Source organism: Bos javanicus, chromosome 16, assembly GCF_032452875.1.
Source record: "Bos javanicus breed banteng chromosome 16, ARS-OSU_banteng_1.0, whole genome shotgun sequence".
NCBI classification, from domain to species: domain Eukaryota; kingdom Metazoa; phylum Chordata; class Mammalia; order Artiodactyla; family Bovidae; genus Bos; species Bos javanicus.
The window spans coordinates 56174346-56188272 of NC_083883.1; the positions used below are offsets into that span (position 1 = coordinate 56174346).

Here is a 13927-nt window from a genome sequence, read left to right on the forward strand (position 1 = left end):
GGTCGCTGAGGGTCAGACACGACTGAGCGACTTCACTTTCACTTTTCACTTTCATGCATTGGAGAAGGAAATGGCAACCTACTCCAGTGTTCTTGCCTGGAGAATCCCAGGGATGGGGGAGCCTGGTGGGCTGCTGTCTATGGGGTCACACAGAGTCGGACACGACTGAAGTGACTTAGCAGCAGCAGCAACCCAATATCCTTTTAATCCACTATTGATCTGCTTAAATCCGTGAGAATTGGTTTCTAACTACTGCTACTGAGAACCTTGGCTAAAACAGACACTTTTGTGTATAGTTTGGAAACCTGCATTTCATGATGACCTATGAATCACACTGCTTTGATACAGCTTATATGGGCTTCCCTGGGTGGCCCAGGTGGTAAAGAATCTGCCTGTGAGGCAGGATACCCAGGCCTGATTCCTGGGTCAGGAAGATCCACTGGAGAAGGAAATGGCAACCCACTCCAGTATTCTTGCCTGGAAAGTCCCATGGACAGAGGAGCCTAGTGGGCTACAGTCCATGGGGTCGCAGAGTCCGACATGACTGAGGGACTAACAACACAACATAAGGTTATTACAGATGCTGTTTGATGTTAACATTTTGAAAGGTGCTATAAAAGCATCTGTATGATGGTTCTTACTGTATATTTGAAATCTTGAGATATTTCTGATGGTTGAAGACTATTGTGAACCATTTTTCCTTGGTGATGAGATAAACACTGACAGAAGTAAAGCTGCTGACAGAAAATATTTGAATTTCCCCACTCCATCTCATCCTATATCCCCCAATTTATGAAAGTGTAGTTCTCCAGATGAAGAATTTTTTAAGCCAGAAAAATAGAATAAAATGATGACCTAAAAAAATCTTTGCTGAATTAATCATTTCTGGAGCATGTATAAAAGTTCTTCATTGTTTTTCCTGAAAGTTAGACTCTTGAACACATGCAATTCTCATTCAGCTTCATCTTCTGGACATCCTCACACTCCTGCATTCTGATTTTTTTCATTCTTTGGAGAGAAAACCTTGAGTGAAAATACTTCTGTTCATAAAGTAGTCATTAAAATGTTATTATAGTGCTTACTTTGGCAACATTTACACTAAAATTGGAATGATATAGAGAAGATTAGAATAGCCCCTGTGTAAGGAAGCAAATTTGTGAAGCATTCCACATTTTTTAGACTTATCACAGTGACCATTTCAATGACTATAATTACTATGATGTACAGCTGAAATGAATGATATTGTATATCGATTATGCTTTAATTATTAAAATATTGTTACATAAATAGTACATCTTTATTAAAGAAAAATAGAAAATATCAGAGGATAGAATAGGTATCCATAATTCTGTCACTGCTAACATTTTGGGCTTTTTTGGGGGTAAGCATTCATGTCTATAGTTATAAATTTAAAAAAATTTGAAGTCAAACTATACAACTTCAGAACCTACTTTATTATTAGCATTATGAATTTCTTCCCAGGTATATGCATATAGGTATAATTTTAAATGACTGCACACTTAATGGATAGAAATATCATCATATTCATTAATTAACTCTTGGACGTTTTCAGCTTTGTAAACAATACTATTAAAATTTTATATCTGGCCTTAAACATTCATGCTAAGTTGCTGCAGTCGTGTCTGACTCTGCAACCCTATGGACTGTATCCCTTCTGTTTATTTCCCCAAAATAAATATTAGAAATAAAATTCTACATCAGATGCTTGGCTCATTTTTGAGATTTTTCTTATATTTTGCTTCCCAGAAAAGTCATACCTTTTATGCTCCCTCTAGCCACCTATACAGTTCTACCCTCAACAACCCTGAGCATTATTGTTTTTTTTTAGATTTTTATTAACTTGATAAAGACATTATCTCATTGTTATTGATTACTAGTGAGGCTAAATATTTTAATGTATTTTTTTGGCCTTGTTTTCCTTCTTTTTAAAATTATCTGCTCTTAAAAACATGATCTGAAAGGATACACGCACCCCAATGTTCACTGTGGCACTGTTTACAATAGCCAAGACATGGAAGCAGCCTAAATGTCCATCAACAGAGGAATGAATAAAGAAAATGTGGTACATATATACAATGGAATATTGCTCAGTCATTAAAATGAATAAAATAATGCCATTTGCAGAAACATGGATGGACCTAGAGTTTGTCATGCTGAGTGAAGTAAGTCAGACAGAGAAGGAGAAATATTGTATGACATCACTTACCTGTGGAATCTAAAAAGAAATTATACAAATAAACTTACACAGACTCACAGACTTAGAGAACGGACTTAAGATTGCTGGGGGGAAGGTTGTACGGAAGGATAGTTAAGGAGTTTGTATGGACGTGTACACACTGCTATATTTAAAATGGGTAACCAGGAAGAACCTACTGTATAGCACAGGGAACTCTACTCAATATTATGTGACAGCCTGGATGGGAGGGGAATTTGAGGGAGAATAGATACATGTAAATGTATGGTTGAGGTCCTTTGCTGACCTCCTGAAACTATCCCAACATTGCTAATCAGTTATATTCCAATAAAAAATAAAAACTTTAAAAAAGTGTTTGCTCCTGTCAAGTTACCTGTTTTATTCAACATGAATGTATGAGATTAACTACTTCATTATGTCATGAAATGCAAAGAAGTAAACTCAGATTCTGAAAATTTATCACCCCCTCCAAGAAATATCATGATTTGCTTTGTCACCATTATCTACCTATTTGATTTTCACAAATTATTTCCTCCCTGAATTAGGTTTCTGGTTGATTTTCACCCTTTTATTCCCTTTTCAAGAAGTCCTTAGATTTTTAAAATTTATTTTCTCTTATCCCATGAAGTACCATAATAATATTACACTATTTTAAATACAGGTGTTTAGGAGTTTATGTCTTGCAGAGGAGGAAGTCAAGTAGGTGGTACCAAAATGTAATTAATCTAATCCATTTTCTCTTTTTATTTTTATTGAAGCATTGTTGATTTACATTGTCATTAATTCCTGTTATACAACAAAGTGATTTGGTTGTGTACATATATATATATTCTTTTTAAAATATCCTTTTCCATTATGGTTTATCATAGGATATATTTTCAATTGGAGGACAATTGCCTTACGATGTTGTGTTAGCTTCTGCTGCACAACAATGTGAATCAGCTCTAAGGATACATATGTCCCCTCCCTCAAGCCTCCCTCCCACCCATCCCTCCATTTTCTCTTTAGGTTAAAAATATTGTTTCCCTTTCAAAAAGAAAGAACATCTTTTGTATCCTGTCTTCTGAGGGACATATAAACTATTAAGTAAAATATTTACAATGCTGGCCTTTGTCCCAGGTGGGAGTTGAGAGAGGTGTAATCAGTATCTTTGCAGCAGGATTTGCTGTCTGTTTCCCAACTACTTCACTGTTTTTTTGCTGACCCTCATGTCCACTGTTGCCTCAAAATCTATCATCACCCACTTCTAAAGCCTACCTGGTGGGCGTTGCTGGAGGCTGTTGATATCTGTCACATCAGAGAGAGGAGAGTGGGTGAGAAACTCTGCAGGGGATCTTGGTTGGCTTCTATTTAGTGCTATTTTTAACTTTCTGCAGTCAATGCTGATGGCTTTAGACATTTGCTTCATCCCAGTGCAGTCACTCACCGTTTCTTTGGCTCACACCTTAGTGCTTTCTCCCAAACTACACCCTGTGCTTCCAGTGACCATATGCTGTCTTCTACTGGAGAGTCCCAATTTAAAATATTCTGTCATATTGCCAAATCAGATATCCGACCATATGCTTCATTTTCTCTGGGGAAATATATTCACCTATCTATGCATCAGTTTCCTAAAAACTCTGCTCATCAAGATTTCTTTTTTTCTCTTTCCTATTTAAAGTTATGGAAGTGTGATAACACATTTACAGAAGACTAGGAAAATACAGAACAAAGTTACATATACTTGGTTTTGCTAGACAGTTTATGGAAAATGTTATTAATCCAAAATGCGGCTCAGATGTCTTCTCCTATGGGAAGCATTCCTTCAGAGCCCTCCTTCCTTGGATGTCACTCATATGTGCTCTCAGAGTTCTCTATTCATCTTCTTCAGGGCACAACCCAAACCTCAGATTTCCCTTGCCCACTCACTGGAATCACTTTCCTTAGTATACTTAGGAAAATGAAGGGTAAGAGGAGTTGCGCCACGTCCATTATGGATTCACCCACCTGCACTCTGTTGCTCAGAAAGGCATTCTCTGTCCAGTCAGAAAACACTCTTCATTTTTCCGCTGCTAATGGTTTGTTTGAATTGTAGATTATAGTTCACAACCTCCTTTCCTCTCCTGATAGTCTATGGATCTGAGTATCTCCCAGCAACATGTTTCCCCACCTTGAATATTTCAGTCTAGAATCAGTTCAGTCACTCAGTCATATTCGACTGTTTGCTACCCCATGGACTGCAGCACACCAGGCTTCACTGTCTATCACCAACTCCCAGAGCTTGCTCAAATTCACGTCCATCAAGTCGGTGGTGCCATCCAACCATCTCATCCTCTGTTGTCCCCTTCTCCTTTGACCTTCAATCTTTCCCAGCATCAGGGTCTTTTCAAATGAGTCAGTTCTTTGCATCAAGTGGCAAAAGTATGAGTTTCAGCTTCAGCATCAGTTCTTCCAATGAATATTCAGGACTGATTTCTTATAGGATGGACTGGTTGGATCTCCTTGCAGTCCAAGGGACTCTCAAGAGTCTTTTCCAACACCACAATTCAAAACCATCAACACTTTGACATCAGTTTTCTTTATAGTCCAACTCTCACATCCATACCTGACTACTGGAAAAACCATAGCTTCGACTAGACGGACCTGTGTCAGCAAAGTAATGTTTCTGCTTTTTAATATGCTGTCTAGGTTGGTCATAGCTTTTCTTCCAAGGAGCAAGTGTCTTTTAATTTCATGGCTTCAGTCACCATCTGCAGTGATTTTGGAGCTCCCCAAAATAAAGTCTGTCATTATTTCCATTGTTTCCCCATCTATTTCCCATGAAGTGATGGGACCAGATGCCATGATGGGACCAGTCTAGAATAATACCATGGAAAAGGCATGGTGGTTCCAGGTGTACTTTCTATTCTAAGTCCAGCTGCATAGTCTAGTATCTAGAAAGAGCTTTGTTATTCTGAGGATTTAGTAGACAATCATCAAATCAGGCACACAAACACACATTGATCTGCCAAGGACAAACGTCAGTTTCCAGAGTGGTACCAACAAGAAGGAAAAGAAACATTTTCATGATTTTCCTACATAACACAACTCTCACACACAATGAACTTAGAATTTAAATTATAATGCAGAACAGTCTTAGCTATTTTGTTCATCTTTTTTCCTCTCCTGCTTTTCAAAAAAATTGAACTACAGTTGATTTACAATGTTTCAGGTGTACAACAGTGTTTTATATATATATGTGTGTATATATATACTTTTTAATATTCTTTTCCATTATAGGCTATTACAAGATTTGAATATAGTTCCCAGTGCTAGACAGTATATTCTTGTTATTTATCTATTGTGTATATAGTACTGTCTATGTGTTAATCTCATATTCCTAATTTATCTCTCCATCCCTTTCCTTTTCGTGACCATAAGTTTGTTTTCTATGTCTGTAAATCTGTTTCTGTTTTGCAAATAAGTTCATTTGTATTAATTTTTAGATTCCATATATACATAATATATTTGTTTTTCACTGTCTGACTTTTATTGCATTTAATATGTTAGTTTCTGGGTCCGTCTATGTTGCTGCAAATGGCAATATTTCATCGTTTTTATGGCTGAATAGTATTCATATGCGTGCATGAGTGCTTAGTTGCTTCAGTCGTGTCCAGTTCTGTGCGACCCTATGGACTGTAGCCCTCCAGGCTCCTCAGTCCATGGGGATTCTCCGGGCAAGAATAGTGGAATGGGTTGCCATGCTCTCCTCCAGGGGGTCTTCCAGAACCAAGGATAGAACCCACCTCTCTTTTGTCTCCTACATTGGCAGGCAGACTCTTTACCACCAGTCGCCTGGGAAGCACACAACAATGTACATAAATTTCAAAATAATTATGCTGAAAGCAAGAAGCCAGACAAAAAAAGAGTGTGTGATTATATTTTGAAAAAATTCTAGAAAATACAAGCAATACTTGTATTTTATGTATTTTATACTTGGGATTATGTATTTTACAAACATAATTTGTGAATTTCAAACATAATCCTATGTTGTTGTTGTTCAGTTGCTACGTCATGTCCAACTCTTTGGGACACCATGGACTGCAGCATGCCAGGCTCCCTTGTCCTTCACTATCTCCTGGAGTTTGCTCAGATGCATGGCCATTGAGTCGGTGATGCTATCCAACCATCTCATCCTCTGCCTGCCCTTCTCCTTTTATCTTCTATCTTTCCCAGTATCAGGTTTTTTCCCAAAAAGTCAGCTCTTCACATCAGATGGCTATAGTATTGGAGTTTCAGCTCCAGCATCAGTCCTTCCAATGAATATTCAGGGTGGATTTCCTTTAGGATTGACTGGTTTGATCTCCCTGCTGTCCAATGGACTCTTGAGAGTCTTTTGCAACATCACAGTCCAAAAGCATCAGTTCTTCAGAGCCCAACCTTCCTTAGGGTCCAAATCTCACATCCATATGTGACCACTGGAAAAACCATAGCTTTGACTATACAGACCTTTGTCAGCAAAGTGACGTCTCTGCTTTTTAATGTACTGTCTAGGTTTGTCATAGCTTTCCTTCCAAGTAGCAAGCATCTTTTAATTTCATGGCTGCTGTCACCATCCACAGTGATTTTGGAGCCCAACAAAATAAAATCTGTCACTGCTTCTACTTTTACCCTTCTATTTGCCATGAAGTGATGGGATTGGATGCCATGATTTTAGTTTTTTGAATGTTGAGTTTTAAGCCAGTCTTTTCACTCTCCTCTTTTACCCCTCAAGAGGTTCTTTAGTTCCTCTTCAATTTCTGCCTCTGGAGTGGTATCCTTTGCATATCTCAGGTTGTTAATATTTCTCCTGGAAATACTGATTCCAGCTTGTGATTTATCCAGCCTGGCATTTTGCATGATGTCCTCTGCGTATAAGTTAAATAAACAGGGTGACAATATACAGCCTTGATGTACTCCTTTCCCAATTTTGAACCAGTCAGTTGTTCTATTGTTGCTTCTTTTCCTGCATTCAAGTTTCTCAGGAGACAGGGAAGATGGTCTGTTATTACCATCTTTTTAAGAATCTATTTCACTGTGATGCACACAATAAAAGGCTTTAGCAACATAGTGAATAAAGCAGAAGTAGATGTTTTTCTGGAATTCCCTTGGTTTCTCTATGATCCAGCAAATGTTAGCAATTTGATTTCTGTTTCCTCTGCCTTTTCTAAACCCAGCTTGTTCATCTGGAAGTTATTGGTTCATGTACTGCTGAAGCCTAACTTGACGGATTTTGAGCATAACTTTTACTAGCATGAGAAATAAGCGCAATTGCCTGGTAGGTTGAACATTATTTGGCACTGCCCTTCTTTGGGATTGGAATGAAAACTGACCTTTACCAGTCCTGTGGCCACTGCTGAGTTTTCCAAATTTACTGACATATTGAGTCAGAAAGTAAATTAGAGGTTGCCTAGGACAGAAAGCTGGAGAAGGCAATGGCAACCCACTCCAGTACTCTTGCCTGGAAAATCCCATGGGCGGAGGAGCCTGGTAGGCTGCAGTCCATGGGGTCGAGAAGAGTCCGACACGACTGAGCGACTTCACTTTCACTTTTCACTTTCATGCATTGGAGAAGGAAATGGCACCCCACTCCAGTGTTCTTGCCTGGAGAATCCCAGGGACGGGGGAGCCTGGTGGGCTGCCGTCTATGGGGTCGCACAGAGTTGGACACGACTGAAGCGACTTAGCAGCAGCAGGTCAGAAGCAGACAGGAAGAGATAAGAGGGAGGGATTAAAAAGAGGCATGAGAAAACTTGGGGTGATGGATATTCATTATTTTGATCATGGTAATATTTTCACAAATAATTTCATAAATACATATGTCAAGAGGTATCAAATTGTACACTTAAATATGTACAATTCATTCTGTGTCATTTCAATCTCAAAAAAGCTATTAAATTTTGGAGGAAAAAGAGTGAAAGGAGGCTGTCTCCATGCCCTAACAATGGCCTAAACGTCTTTTTTACCCCATAATTGAAGAGCAAGGCATGGGGCTTTCAATTCAGGTGGCCAGGCTTGGACCAGGTACCTGGTCAAGGCTTCTGATGATGCCCTGGATCTCTTTAGAGGAACTGTTTTTTGGGGGCCAGCTGAGATTCTTCACTGTGACTTTAAGTGGTGCTGCCTCTTACTCCTTACTAACCTCTCATTTGCTACTTTAAAGCAAAGATAAGAATGGATGGGTTGAGACTTCTGGTTCTCTGCAGATGAGAAAAAGATGATTAATTGATTACACTAAATAGAGTCTGTGTTCTTTAAAACTGAAAATTTTTTTTGCTTTTTATTGAAATTTATTTTTGGTTGGAGGATAATTTGGTTGGAGGATAATTTGGTGTTGTGTTGGTTTCTGCCATACTACAACATGAGTTGGCCGTAAGTATAAATATGTCCCCTTCCTCTTGAACCTCCTTCCCACCCCGCACCCCATCCTACCCCTCTAGGTTGTCAGGGAGCACCAGGTTGAGCTCCCTGTGTTCTACAACAACTTCCCATCAGCTATCTATTTTATATATGGTAGGGTACACGTTTCAATGCTACTCTCTCAATTCGTCCCACCCTCTTCTTCCCCCTCTGTATTCACAAGTCTGTTCTTTAAGTCTACATCTCTATTCCTGCCCTGCAAAAAGGCTAATTAGTACCATTTTTCTAGATTCTATATATGTGTTAACACACAGTACTTGTTTTTCCCTTTCTAAGTTACTTCACTCTGTACAACAGGCTCTAGTTTCATCTACCTCATTAAAACTGAGTCAAATCCATTCCTTTTCATGAATCAGTAACATTCAATTGTATATATGTACCACAACTTCTTTATTCATTCATCTGTCGATGGACATCTAGGTTACTTCCATATTCTAGCTATTGTAAATAGTGCTTCAGTGAATATTGGGGTACATGTGTCTTTTGGGATTATGGTTTTCTCAGGGTATACGCCCAGTAGTGGGATCGTTGGGTCATATGGTAGTTTTACTCCTAGTTTTTAAATCTCCATACTGTTGTCCATAGTGGCTGTATCAGTTTACATTCCCACAAACAGTGCAAGAGGGTTCCCTTTTCTCCACAGTCTCTCCAGCTCTTATTGTTTGTAGATTTTTTCTTGATGGCCATTCTGACTAGTGTGAGGTGATGCCTCATTGTAGTTTTAATTTGTGTTTCTCTAATAATGAGCAAGCAGAAGATATTAAGAAGAGGTAGCAAGAATACGCAGAAGAACTGTACAAAAAAGATCTTCCTGACCCAGATAATCACGAAGGTGTGATCACTCCCACTCACCTAGAGCCGGACATCCTGGAATGTGAAGTCAGGTGGGCCTTAGGAAGCATCACTATGAACAAAGCTAGTGGAGGTGATGGGATTCCAGTTGAGCTATTTCAAATTCTAAAAGATGATGCTGTGAAAGTGCTGCATTCAATATGTCAGCAAATTTGGAAAACTCAGCAGTGGCCACAGTATTGGAAAAGGTCAGTTTTCATTCCAATACCAAAGAAAGGTAATGCCAAAGAATGTTCAAACTACCACACAATTGCATTCATCTCACACGCTAGTAAAGTAATGCTCAAAATTCTCCAAGCCAGGCTTCAGCAATATATGAACCGTGAACTTCCAGATGTTCAAGCTGGTTTTAGAAAAGGCAGAGGAACCAGAGATCAAATTGCCAACATCCACTGGATCATAGAAAAAGCAAGAGAGTTCCAGAAAAACATCTATTTCTACTTTATTGACTATGCCAAAGCCTTTGACTGTGTGGATCACAATAAATTGTGAAAAATTCTGAAAGAGATGGGAATACCAGACCACCTGACCTGCCTCTTAAGAAACCTGTATACAAGTCAGGAAGCAACAGTTAGAACTGGACATGAAACAACAGACTGGTTCCAAATAGGAAAAGGGGTACATCAAGGCTGTATATTGTCACCCTGCTTATTTAACTTATATGCAGAGTACATCATGAGAAATGCTGGGCTGGAGGAAGCACAAGCTGGAATCAAGATTGCCAGGAGAAATATCAATAACTTCAGATATGCAGATGACACCACCCTTATGGCAGAAAGTGAAGAAGAACTAAAGAGCCTCTTGATGAAAGTGAAAAAGGAGAGTGAAAAAGTTGGCTTAAAACTCAACATTGAGAAAACTAAGATCATGGCATTTGGTCCCATCACTTCATGGCAAATAGATGGGGAAACAGTGGAAACCGTGGCTGACTTTATTTTCCTGGGTTCCAAAATCACTGCGGATGGTGATTGCAGCCATGAAATTAAAAGACACTTACTCCTTGGAAGGAAAGTTATAACCAACCTAGACAGCATATTAAAAAGCAGAGATATTATTTTGCCAACAAAGGTCCATCTAGTCAAGGCTGTGGTTTTTCCAGTAATCATGTATGGATCTGAGAATTGGACTATAAAGAAAGCTGAGCACTGAAGAATTGATGCTTTTGAACTGTGATGTTGGAGAAGACTCTTGAGAGTCCCTTGGACTGCAAGGAGATCCAACCAGTCCATCTTAAAGGAGATCAGTCCTGGGTGTTCTTTGGAGGGACTGATGTTGAAGCTGAAACTCCAATACTTTGGCTACCTGATGTGGAGAGCTGACTCACTTGAAAAGACCCTGATGCTGGGAAAGACTGAGGGCAGGAGGAGAAGGGGACGACAGAGGATGAGATGGTTGGATGGCATCACTGACACAATGGACATGGGTTTGGGTGGACTCCAGGAGTTGGTGATGGACAGGGAGGCCTGGTGTGCTGCGGTTCATGGGGTTGCAAAGAGTCGGACACGACTGAGCGACTGAACTGAACTGAACTGAACTGAATAATGAGCAATGGTGAGCATAAGATTGAATTTTTTATTTTATTAAAAAATTTTTTATTTAAAGACCCAAATTTATTTTAGTATTTTGGCCACACTGCCTGTCACGTAGGATCTTAGTTCCCCTACCAAGGATTGAATCTGCACCTCTTGCATTGGAAATGCAGAGTCTTTTATTTTTATTTGTTTAATAAGCATTTAGTGAGCACCTACTAAATGCAAGATGTTGTGGACATATTTACTGAGCAAGTTCCTCACATCTTGAATGTGGGCCTCATGATTTTCTGTGAACAGTACAATGTGGTAGAAGTAATATTGAATGCCATTTCGTAGCCTTCACCTTAAAGGACCTGGCTTGCCTCTACTTTCAGTTTTACATAACCTTCATAGTCCATGGGCTAAGCCCGGGCTAGTCTGCGGGAGGATGACAGACTAGTTTAGTCTAGTCTGCTAGATGATGCGGGCTCAACTACCCCTATTCCCTAAACTGACAGCTTTTTTTAAGTGTCTGAAGTAGGACCTCTGAGCTGCTGGGCTTTTGACTGCAGAGACGTGAATGAGTCAAACTGAACCAGAAGACTTAACATGTTTAAGCCCAGCCCAGACTTCTGACCCATAAAACCATGAGTTCAAGAATTGTTTTAAGTCTTACACACACACACACACACACACACGGTTCCTATTCTGATTACTAGTGCTCGAGTGACTCAGTCAAGTTATTAAACCTGACTGTGCCTCCATTTCCTGGTTTTAAAAATGATTGTAAAGCATACCTGCCACATAGGATTATAGTTATAATTAAATGAGATGGCACTTGTAAAGTGCCTTACACAGTGCTGGGCACATAGTATGTATTCAGAATTTGGTGGCAGTGTTTTTATTTTGTGTGTGTGGGGGGAATGATTTTTCACGTCAGGACCCATATCTTACTCATCTCTGTTTCTCCAACACCTGGCACAGGCTTTTCTTCATAAGAGGAATTGAGTTAAAATTGTGACTATTTGGGGAACTGTAGTAGTTCAGTGAATATTCTGAGGGTGCTAAGTCGGTTCTGTTGTGTCTGACTCTTTGAGGCTCCATGAACTGCAGCCCATCAGGCTCTCCAGGGACTGAACCTGTGTCTCCTGCCCCTCTTGCATTGTCAGGTAGGCTCTTTGCCACTAGCGCCACCTGCGGCTAGTACCCTATAGTTACCTGGGGCTTCCCTTGTGGTTCAGCTGGTAAAGAATCCACCTGTAATGTGGGAGATCTGGGTTCGATCCCTGGGTTGGGAAGATCCCCTGGAGAAGGGAAAAGCTACCCCCTCCAGTATTCTGACCTGGAGAATTCCACGGACTGTACAGTCCATGGGGTTGCAAAGAGTTGGACACGACTGAATGATTTTGACTTCACTTCATTTCACTATACTTACCTAGGGCTTCCCTGTAGCTCAGTTGGTAAAGAATCCACCTACAATGCAGGAGACCCCAGTTTGATTCCTGGGTCAGGGAGATCCCCTGGAGAAGGAAATGGCAACCCACTCTAGTATTCTTGCCTGGAGAATCCCATGAACAGAGGAGCTTGGAAGGCTACAGTCCATCCATGGGGTTGCAATGAAGGAGGAAACAGAACAGGCTCTATCTTGAAAGCAGGACTTCATCTTGGGCCGGACTGTGGACTTTGAGCTGTATGCCTAGTATGACATACCAATTGGAAAACCAGGCCCCTGCAAGGAAGAGCCCCAGGGCTCTCCATCACCTAAAAGAATACCCTAATTATCTGTGTAACCTAATAGATCATACATTCTATTATGCTTATTGGGATATGACCACAAGCCTATTGATAATTGTCTACTGTTAACTACCTAGGCTTAAGGCATATGAATCACGGGTTAATTTTGATTGTATTTTTCTTTTTCCTTTGTTTAGACTAGTTTCAGGGAATTTGGGGAGGTGGGTTTGGGCACCTATGCTTAGGGTATATAAGGTTTTCACAAAAACTGGTTGGGGACCTTGGCTAAGAGAAGACTATGCCTTGGGCGTGCTGGTGTAATAAACTGCACTCCACTATCTGCATGCATTGTCCTCCTGAGGGAGTTTGTTTCCCAGAATGCAAGGCTACAACAGCAAGAGTTGGACACAACTTAGCAACTAAATCACCGGTGGTTCCTGCAATGCAGGGGATGTAGGTTCCCAGATCTATGGTCCGGGAACTAAGATACCACATGCTGTGGGGCTACCAAGGCTGCCACTGCAACTAAGAGCTGATACAGCCAAACAAAATATAAATAAATAAATGCAGACAAACAAACAAACAAAAATTTTTATCTTCATTCCATTGAAACTCAGGACTGATACTGAATTGCTCAGTTCTTATCTTCTTGACCTATCAGCGGCATTCAAAACCAGCTGATGATTCCTTTACCCTTGAAACATTATCTTCATTTGGCTCTACGTACACACGCTTGGTGATGGACAGGGAAGCTTTGTGTGCTGCACTCCATGGGGTCAGAAAGAGTCACACACGACTGAGTAACTGAAACTCACTGAACACCACACTTAATCTGATTTCTCTTCTACTTCTCTAACCACCTGCAGTTTCCTTTTGAGAGTTCATCCTTATTTCTTCAGCCTTTAAATATTGAACTGCTCTAGGGATCGGTCCTTGGTTCTTTTCTCTATTTCTATTCCCTCTCTTGGTGATCTAATTAAGTCTATGGCTTTAAATATTGTCCCTATATACCGGCAGTCCCAAATTTATATCTCGGCTTCTCTCCTGAACTCCAGTTTCATAAATCCAACTTTGTATATCTAAGTGCCTCTTTGACATCTGTATTTGGTTATTTAACAGGCACCTGGAACTTATTGCATCCAAAAATTAAGTCCTGATTCTGTCCACTCCTATGTACTCCTAAATTTCCCCCTATCTC

The 13927-nt window shown here is 40.0% G+C and overlaps 1 long non-coding RNA gene and 1 other non-coding gene across 2 annotated transcripts in view; both read left to right on the forward strand.

Annotated features, from left to right (window-relative positions):
• Positions 1-13927, forward strand: part of LOC133228014 (uncharacterized) — a 75420-nt gene that overhangs the window by 56625 nt on the left and 4868 nt on the right. The window lies entirely within an intron of this gene.
• On the forward strand, positions 1075-1176 carry LOC133228329 (U6 spliceosomal RNA). Its single transcript, XR_009730182.1, has one exon. It is a non-coding gene; the product is annotated as a U6 spliceosomal RNA (small nuclear RNA).